Genomic DNA, 10000 nt, shown 5'->3' with positions numbered 1-10000 from the left:
GAATGTACGCGTTCGGGCTCGAAGTGGGTAAGTTCAACCATCGCCTGACCGCGCGACGCGTCTCGTGTGCGAGACACCGTAACCTTCGTCCACTGGTTACCGCGAACGTCAGTCCGTGAACGAACTTCGGAACGAGGTAATCCCGTGCGATGGCTAGTCGCATCTGCGCTTTCATCGGTTCCGAGGAAATCCGATTGAGCGCCGTTACGTACGCCGCGCTGTCAAAAACGTCGATCTTATTACCTGCAAACGTTACTCCTAAATACCGCCAGAGCGAGGCAATGTCAAGTGTCGGTAGGACCGTACCCCCGAGGGAATAGGTCTCACCGACGGTCTTAACCTTGCGGTCTCTCCCCGACGGAATCATGGTAAGCGTTGCACACTTCGCTGGGTTCACCCTGAGACCGGCTATCTCCAACCTCTTGGTGAATGCTTCGCACGCCAGACGTAAACCTGCCGGCGTTTCCGCCATCAAAATCACGTCATCCGCAAAAGCTATCGCATTCACTACGGTTTGACCTAGAGTATAGCCTACGGCTTCTGGTATAGCTTGTAGACCTTTGTCTACTACCAGATTAAATAAAAGCGGGGACAGAGGGTCCCCCTGTCTAACGCCACAATGTGGCTGAATGCCCCTAGAACACTGGCCGCTTACCTGGATGACTGTCTCCGAGCGACGGTACGTTCCGCGAATGTACTCCACGAAGCGAGGGTCAAGACCCACGCCTCGCATCGCGGACGCTATGGACTGGTGTGACACTGTGTCAAATGCCTTCGACAGGTCGAGAGACGCAAGACACAGGCCCTTCACGGATTTCCGAGCGTCCTTCAGAACCGAGTCGAGGAGGAAAAGATTTTAAAAGAGTCATAGTTACTCCTGCCGTTTACCCGCGCTTGCTTGAATTTCTTCACGTTGACATTCAGAGCACTGGGCAGAAATCACATCGCGTCAACACCCGTCCCGGGCCATCGCGATGCTTTGTTTTAATTAGACAGTCGGATTCCCCTGGTCCGTGCCAGTTCTGAGTTGACCGTTACATGGCTGTCGATCCGGCTACGCGACCGACGCCGCGGCGGCCGGACCGCCCGGTGACGGCGAACCGACACCAAGGCGATCGGCCGGCCGCGACGCGGCCAGCGACCGAAGCTCGGTGGTTCCACGGTCGGCGGACGGCGACGGGCCCGCGGCCGCCTCGAGGCTCCCGGTCCGAAGACCGGGCGCGCGGGCGACGGCCGGGGTGTCGCCAAAACCGCCTACGCTTCTACGACGACCCGAACCCGACAGCCACGCTCCTCAGAGCCAATCCTTATCCCGAAGTTACGGATCGGTTTTGCCGACTTCCCTTACCTACATTATTCTATGCGGCTAGAGGCTGCTCACCTCGGAGACCTGCTGCGGATATCGGTACGAACCGACGCGAAGACTCCGCGTGGCCCTCTCTCGAATTTTCAAGGTCCGCGTGGGGATCACGGACACCGCCGCAACGAGCGGTGCTCTTCGCGCTCGCGTCCCTATCGCCCGGCTAGAGGATTCCAGGGACGTACAACGCTCACAGAGAAAAGAGAACTCTACCCAGATCCCCCGGCGGCTTCTTCGAGTTCATTCTGGTTACCCAGACGAGACAAAAGAGCCCCGAACACTAGGGAGCGGTTCCGCGTCGGGTTCCGGAATACGAACCGGATTCCCTCTCGCCCCAAGGGCGATTCGAAAACGCCTTCGCCCGTGGTACGAGGATCTCTCCCCGGGCTTAGGATCGACTGACTCTTGGACAACGGCTGTTCACAAGAAACCCTTCTCCACGGCAGCCCCCGAGGGCCCCTCTCGAGTATTTGCTACTACCACCAAGATCTGCACCGACGGCGGCTCCAGGCGGTCTCGCGACCTGCCCTTCGACGCACACCGCCGCGCCATCCTACTCGTCGAGGCTTGCCGGGACCGACCGCCGCGAGCGACGACCGGCCCCACTATGCCGTCGACGGCCGAGTATAGGCACGACGCTCCAGCGCCATCCATTTTCAGAGCTAGTTGCTTCGGCAGGTGAGTTGTTACACACTCCTTAGCGGATTCCGACTTCCATGGCCACCGTCCTGCTGTCATCAGCAACCAACGCCTTTCATGGTCTCTGAATACGCGTCGATTTCGGCGCCTTAACTCGGCGTTCGGTTCATCCCGCAGCGCCAGTTCTGCTTACCAAAAATGGCCCACTAAGCGCCTAGGGTTCCGTCGCCGGCTTCGCACGCGGTTCACGCGGTGTACCAGGTAAAGCCGGCGATCTCACCCATTTATAGTTTGAGAATAGGTTGAGGTCGTTTCGGCCCCAATGTCCTCTAATCATTCGCTTTACCGTATGAGACATCCTCCGTGTTACGAGCGTGTTGTTACCGCGCCGTACAGCGCGGAGTCCCACCGGCGTCCGTACGCCCGCGAACGGGCGGGACACATCGGCGCCAGCTATCCTGAGGGAAACTTCGGATGGAACCAGCTACTAGATGGTTCGATTAGTCTTTCGCCCCTATACCCAGCTCAGACGATCGATTTGCACGTCAGAATCGCTGCGGACCTCCATCAGGGTTTCCCCTGACTTCATCCTGGCCAGGCATAGTTCACCATCTTTCGGGTACCAACGTGTGCGCTAAGGGTGCGCCCTCGGACGGCCGAAGCCGACCTGGCGAAGACGCCCCCGGACTGCGGACCAGCGCGACTTTGAACGCCGGTGGGTTCGGTCGCTAGGCCATCGTCCGCACCGTAAACGGTTCACTTTCATTGCGCCAAACGTGGTTTTTCGTAAGATCACCGTTGACTCGCGCACACGTTAGACTCCTTGGTCCGTGTTTCAAGACGGGTCGGAAAGTAGCCCGAAATCGTCGCCGACCGACGGGACCCCGCCTGCGACGGGGCCGCGTCGACGGTTCTTGCCGTCGGGCGAGCCGACCAGGAGCACCAGGGTTCGGCGCGAACGGTCACGCCGAAACGCAACCGCCGCGACGAACGCCACCCAAGCCCTTCGGCCGGCGCCCAACGGGTCGCGACGTCCGCTAACCGAGCGAAAGATCCGGCCGGCGGTTAGACCGACCGTGAATTCGCCCGGCGGGGACTCGCGGGCTCTGTCCGTTTACACCCGAACAGTTTCACGTTCTTATGAACTCTCTCTTCAAAGTTCTTTTCAACTTTCCCTCACGGTACTTGTAAACTATCGGTCTCGTGGCCGTATTTAGCCTTAGATGGAGTTTACCACCAACTTCGGGCTGCACTCTCAAGCAACCCGACTCGAAGGCGCGGTCCGATCCCGGAACGCTGTGACGGCCTCTACTGGCCTGGCACCATCTGCGGGCCATGGCCCCGTTCAAGGGAGACTTGGACCGTCACGTGCGCCCCGGCAACGAGGCCGGCCCGTACGCCACAACTCCCATAGGTGCCGCGACACAAAAGTGCGCGGCGGGATTCGGCGATGGGCTTTTCCCTGTTCGCTCGCCGCTACTAAGGGAATCACGGTTGTTTTCTTTTCCTCCGCTTATTAATATGCTTAAATCCGGCGGGTAGTCCCGCCTGATCTGAGGTCGGAACGTATCGGTTTTTTTTTTTTTTAAATTACACGGCAGCCTGCGGTCCGCGCTCCGCCCGTACGGTGACCGTCCGCGTCCGCGTCTCGGAAGCCGGAGAGGTCCGTGGACTCTCAGCCGACCCGGCCGCGCTCTCGCGCGGCGGGCGGACGGGGACGTGCCGTTTGACGACGCGAGAACCCGTGACTGTTTGCCGTCACAACTTGGGCGGACGACCGGAGGCGGCCGCGCGAGCGCGGTTTTCCACGGTCGAACCGCCAATCTCGCACCACCGGAGCGGCCGACGGGCGGGCGGACAGTCCCCGGGAGGACTGCCGCCGCCGTCGGACGCCTGCCGGCGGCGCATCGGTCTGGCCGAGTATCCGGTATACGACCCTCAGACAGGCGTGGCCCGGGACCCGCGGGTCACCGAGGCCGCAATGTGCGTTCGACTGGTCGATGTTCGTATAACCTGCGGATTACACGACGACGCGCAGATAGCTGCGGTCTTCATCGATCCACGAGCCAAGTGATCCGCTGTTCGGGGTCGGGTGTTTTTTTTTGTCGACGAAACTTCTACCGGCCACGCGCCGTGCGCGGACGCACGGCGGGGCCCGTATGGTCTTTCGACGTTAACCATCTTTCGGTCGACGCTCGGTCGGGGGTCGCGGCGCGCGGGCGGTCGGCGAGCTAGTCGCGAGCGCACGCGGCCACGGGGTCGGATTAGGCGCGCGCGAGACCGGCAAGTGCTGCCGGTACCGCGGGCCCGTCTCTAATGATCCTTCCGCAGGTTCACCTACGGAAACCTTGTTACGACTTTTACTTCCTCTAAACGGCCGATTTCGGTCATCTTCGCGATCGCGCGACGACCCAGCCCCCGAGGGGGCCGAATAACGCGCGTCCACTCCGAAGACCTCAATGCGACCGTTCAATCGGTAGTAGCGACGGGCGGTGTGTACAAAGGGCAGGGACGTAATCAACGCGAGCTGATGACTCGCGCTTACTGGGAATTCCTCGTTCACGTGGAAAAATTGCAAGCCACGATCCCTAAGCACGAAGGAGGTTCAGCGGGTTACCCGGAAGCCTGTCGGCCCAGGAATGTTAACACACGCTGATTCCTTCAGTGTAGCGCGCGTGCGGCCCAGAACATCTAAGGGCATCACAGACCTGTTATCGCTCAGTCTCGTGCGGCTATTTTCGTCCGCCGCCTGTCCCTCTAAGAAGAGTTTAAGCTCCTGGGAGCCGGCGGTAGCCCTAGTAACGTATCGTGATCCGCCGGCGACGGCCGCGAACACGGCGCGCTTCACCACGGAGCCCGACGCACGACGGACGCGCGCCGACCGGAGGTTGCCCCCCGGCCGACACACGCCCGCCGCACGCCGGGACGCGGATGGCGCGGCCGCGCTCGACGACCGCCGTGGACGACGGGCGAACGCGTTCGGGGATACCGGGCCGAGCCGACGGGTACGCGAACACGAACGGCCGAAACCGCCCGCGCCGCGCACACGCCGACCCGGGGTTACCCGCCTAGTTAGCAGGACAGAGTCTCGTTCGTTATCGGAATTAACCAGACAGATCGCTCCACCAACTAAGAACGGCCATGCACCACCACCCACCGAATCAAGAAAGAGCTCTCAATCTGTCAATCTTTCCGGTGTCCGGGCCTGGTGAGGTTTCCCGTGTTGAGTCAAATTAAGCCGCAGGCTCCACTCCTGGTGGTGCCCTTCCGTCAATTCCTTTAAGTTTCAACTTTGCAATCATACTTCCCCCGGAACCGAAAAGCTTCGGTTTCCCGGAAGCTGCCCGCCGGGTCGTTAATGAAACGCCGGCGGATCGCTAGCTGGCATCGTTTACAGTTAGAACTAGGGCGGTATCTGATCGCCTTCGAACCTCTAACTTTCGTTCTTGATCATACGAGAACGTACTTGGCAAATGCTTTCGCGTCAGTTCGTCTCGAGACGATCCAAGAATTTCACCTCTAACGTCTCGGTACGAATGCCCCCGCCCGTCTCTGTTGATCATTACCTCCGGTCCCGAAAACCGGCCCGGCGGGACGCGCGGGCGACTGGCGCCCGCGGCCCGGCGGCCCGCGCACGGAAACGCCCCGGAGGGCGATTTCGCGCGCCCGCGAAGGGCGGAGATGCGCGGGACCGAGGTCTTGTTCCATTATTCCATGCGACCAGTATTCAGGGCCTTTTGACGAGACGGCCGTGAAGCCGCCCCGCCAGATTTGAGCCTGCTTTGAGCACTCTAATTTGTTCAAAGTAAACGTGTCGGCCCGCCGACGGCAATCGGTGAAGATCACCGCGCAGCAAGATTGGAGTAGGCGGCCGCCGTCGTCGAACCCCGACGGCCGCGCGACGCGTGGCCGCGCGGCGCGCCGGAAGCCCGAGACACGTGTCCGCCTGCCGACAATACGTCCGGCCGACGTGCCGGTAACTAACACCCCGAGACGGCTGACGAGCGCGACGACGACCGCGCCGACGGGACACGTGGTCCCGCGACACGGCCGGCCGCGACACGACGGACCGCCAGGGTGGTCCGGCACCGCCCAGACACAGATCCGACTACGAGCTTTTTAACCGCAACAACTTTAATATACGCTATTGGAGCTGGAATTACCGCGGCTGCTGGCACCAGACTTGCCCTCCAATTGATCCTCGTTTAAAGGTTTTAAAGTGTTCTCATTCCGATTACGGGGCCTCGGATGAGTCCCGTATCGTTATTTTTCGTCACTACCTCCCCGTTCCGGGAGTGGGTAATTTGCGCGCCTGCTGCCTTCCTTGGATGTGGTAGCCGTTTCTCAGGCTCCCTCTCCGGAATCGAACCCTGATTCCCCGTTACCCGTTACCACCACGGTAGGCATGGAACCTACCGTCGACAGTTGATAAGGCAGACATTTGAAAGATGCGTCGCCGGTACGGAGACCGTGCGATCAGCTCGAAGTTATTCAGAGTCACCAGGTCTTTGCGCGGGCCGCGATCGGGACGCGCACGAAGCGCGCCGCGACGGGCCGGTTTTGATCTAATAAAAGCGTTCCTCCCGCGAGCGACGCCCGAGGGCGCCGCGACGGTCGGAACTCTGTCGGCATGTATTAGCTCTAGAATTACCACAGTTATCCAAGTAACTTGGGTACGATCTAAGGAACCACAACTGATTTAATGAGCCTTTCGCGGTTTCACCTTAATGCGGCTTGCACTGAGACATGCATGGCTTAATCTTTGAGACAAGCATATGACTACTGGCAGGATCAACCAGGGATCTCGGTTTTACAACAACTGCGTCCCGTGACGGATCCCCGCGGCGACGCCGACCAAGGGGCGACGACGACGCGGACACTCGTCTCGGGACGCGTGCGTCCGAGCGCCGGTCCGCCCGTGGGCGAGCCGACGCCGAGGAAGGTCGAAACGACCGTGACCGGTATACGGTCACGGCGCACGACCGACCGCGGTTCGAGTGGGATACGTGCGCGGACGGGCGCCCGTAAACCGCGCGCTTCGGTCGACGCGAGCGCCGCACTGAGCACCCGCAGAACGCGGGGCGACTGCGGCGGCGGTCGCGTGCGGTAGACCGAACACACGCGGAGAGCGAGCGCTCGCCCGACGCGACGTGACCCGTGCGTTGACGAGAGTCGGGGTTAGCGCGTACGCCGTCCGTTTTCAGCGGACGGAGAATTACCGCGCTAGCGCCTCTCGCCAGGTTTATAACGGCCCCCAGCCGAGATCGTGGGGGAAGCCGGGACGCGACGCGAAGTCCGTCGTCCCGGGGCTTCGCCCCGGCGACCGCCGGGCACGGCGACGATGGCCGGCCGCGGCGGGAATGTTTTGGCGTCGAGAGCTCGTAACTTGCGGAACGGTAACGGGAGTCGTCATCGATTTTTGAAAAAAACGATTTGCGCGTCGGAGGCCCACCGGAAGGCGGGCCTGCGACGCCGGTTGAGTTTTGCCACTCGGCGTGCGAGATGGGTCGGTCGCCGAAACTTGGACGGATACCATCGAAGGGCACTGGATTGCTGACCATTCCGAAGACTGGGGCAGACCGGTGCGCGGCGATGGACGCGTCGGCTTCGGCGTCGCCCGTGGCTTTGCTGTCGTACGTGATTGGCGATCGGACGCCGGCGGAACGCCGACGACCGAGTCGCTCACAAATTTACAAAATCTCGAGTTTCACAATGTGCGACGGGGGTATTCACGCGTAGTGGTACACCCGAGTCGAAGGAACTTCGCCATCACCGTGCGTAGCGGTTAGCCGAGAATCGAAAATCCGTCAATCACCGTGCGTAGCGGTTAGGCGAAAATCACAAAATCCGTGCGTAGCGGTACGGCCGCGGATAAAGGATTACCGATTTAAATGTCGCGGACACCGGTGTCCTATAGTACTCGGAACGTACGACGTGAACACGTCTCGGGTACGTCGAGATCGAACCAACGGTTAACGAGTTATTGCACACGGAAAAACTACGTTCGAAAAGTTGAATTCGAAATCGTGTCGACGGACATCGCCGGGGCTGCCGTCATGTGCACCACCCCGGCACCGACGAATAACCGAGGACGTCGAGTGAAAAAAAAAAATCGAATTTTCACACACGGTGGTCCGTGCGACGAGACGGTACGGCGGGCGCGCAGCTCGGCGACGGTAATCACCCCTGTAACGTCGCGGTCAGCGCAGAAATTCTACGCGGTAAAGGTTTTCGGCAAAGGGGGATATCCCTGGACAACGACTCTGCGGTCTGCCCGTGATGAACGGTACGGTCGATGTCACCGGCAAACCGTGAAAACGGTTGACCGAGACCCCGCCGTCGGAATACAGTCAATCACAGTGCGTAGCGGTTAAGCGAAAATCAAATATCGGTCTATCTCCGTGCGTAGCGGTACGGCCGCGGATAAAGGATTACCGATTTAAATGTCGCGGACACCGGTGTCCTATAGTACTCGGAACGTACGACGTGAACACGTCTCGGGTACGTCGAGATCGAACCAACGGTTAACGAGTTATTGCACACGGAAAAACTACGTTCGAAAAGTTGAATTCGAAATCGTGTCGACGGACATCGCCGGGGCTGCCGTCATGTGCACCACCCCGGCACCGACGAATAACCGAGGACGTCGAGTGAAAAAAAAAAATCGAATTTTCACACGCGGTGGTTCGGACACGGTCACGGGGACGCCGCCGCGCACCAAGGGCGACTCCGCGCCTCGCCCGTCGAGGAAAAATATTTCCGCGTACGGCACTCCGAGTCCGCGGGACGTAATAATTCTTTACGTTAGTCCACCTCGCACCCGTCGAACGCCGACCAGACAAAAATCGGCAATCGATGAAGGGCACAGTGTCCACGGATCCGGTCACGGGGACGCCGCCGCGCACCAAGGGCGACTCCGCGCCTCGCCCGTCGAAGAAAAATTTTTCCGCGTTCGGCACTCCGAGTCCGCGGGACGTAATAATTCTTTACGTTAGTCCATCTCGCACCCGTCGAACGCCGACCAGACAAAAATCGGCAATCGATGAAGGGCACAGTGTCCACGGATCCGGTCACGGGGACGCCGCCGCGCACCAAGGGCGACTCCGCGCCTCGCCCGTCGATGAAAAATATTTCCGCGTACGGCACTCCGAGTCCGCGGGACGTAATAATTCTTTACGTTAGTCCACCTCGCACCCGTCGAACGCCGACCAGACAAAAATCGGCAATCGATGAAGGGCACAGTGTCCACGGATCCGGTCACGGGGACGCCGCCGCGCACCAAGGGCGACTCCGCGCCTCGCCCGTCGAGGAAAAATATTTCCGCGTACGGCACTCCGAGTCCGCGGGACGTGCTCGCCGAATGCCCGCACCGAATAATACCGGTAAACCACATCCACTTGCCGTATTAATATTTTACGTTAGTCCACCTCGCACCCGTCGAACGCCGACCAGACAAAAATCGGCAATCGATGAAGGGCACAGTGTCCACGGATCCGGTCACGGGGACGCCGCCGCGCACCAAGGGCGACTCCGCGCCTCGCCCGTCGATGAAAAATATTTCCGCGTACGGCACTCCGAGTCCGCGGGACGTAATAATTCTTTACGTTAGTCCACCTCGCACCCGTCGAACGCCGACCAGACAAAAATCGGCAATCGATGAAGGGCACAGTGTCCACGGATCCGGTCACGGGGACGCCGCCGCGCACCAAGGGCGACTCCGCGCCTCGCCCGTCGAGGAAAAATATTTCCGCGTACGGCACTCCGAGTCCGCGGGACGTAATAATTCTTTACGTTAGTCCACCTCGCACCCGTCGAACGCCGACCAGACAAAAATCGGCAATCGATGAAGGGCACAGTGTCCACGGATCCGGTCACGGGGACGCCGCCGCGCACCAAGGGCGACTCCGCGCCTCGCCCGTCGAAGAAAAATTTTTCCGCGTTCGGCACTCCGAGTCCGCGGGACGTAATAATTCTTTACGTTAGTCCATCTCGCACCCGTCG

General features: G+C 60.3%; 1 non-coding gene and 1 pseudogene across 1 annotated transcript; both read right to left on the bottom strand.

Annotated features, from left to right (window-relative positions):
- Positions 1–3561, bottom strand: part of LOC132937734 (large subunit ribosomal RNA) — a 6235-nt pseudogene extending 2674 nt beyond the window's left edge.
- A 370-nt stretch (positions 3562–3931) lies between these two features.
- Positions 3932–4089, bottom strand: LOC132937781 (5.8S ribosomal RNA). The gene has a single exon (XR_009663844.1). It is a non-coding gene; the product is annotated as a 5.8S ribosomal RNA (ribosomal RNA).
- Positions 4090–10000: the final 5911 nt, after the last annotated feature.

The sequence above is a fragment of the Metopolophium dirhodum genome, chromosome 1, assembly GCF_019925205.1.
Source record: "Metopolophium dirhodum isolate CAU chromosome 1, ASM1992520v1, whole genome shotgun sequence".
Taxonomy (NCBI): domain Eukaryota; kingdom Metazoa; phylum Arthropoda; class Insecta; order Hemiptera; family Aphididae; genus Metopolophium; species Metopolophium dirhodum.
This window is presented reverse-complemented; position numbering and strand designations above follow the sequence as displayed.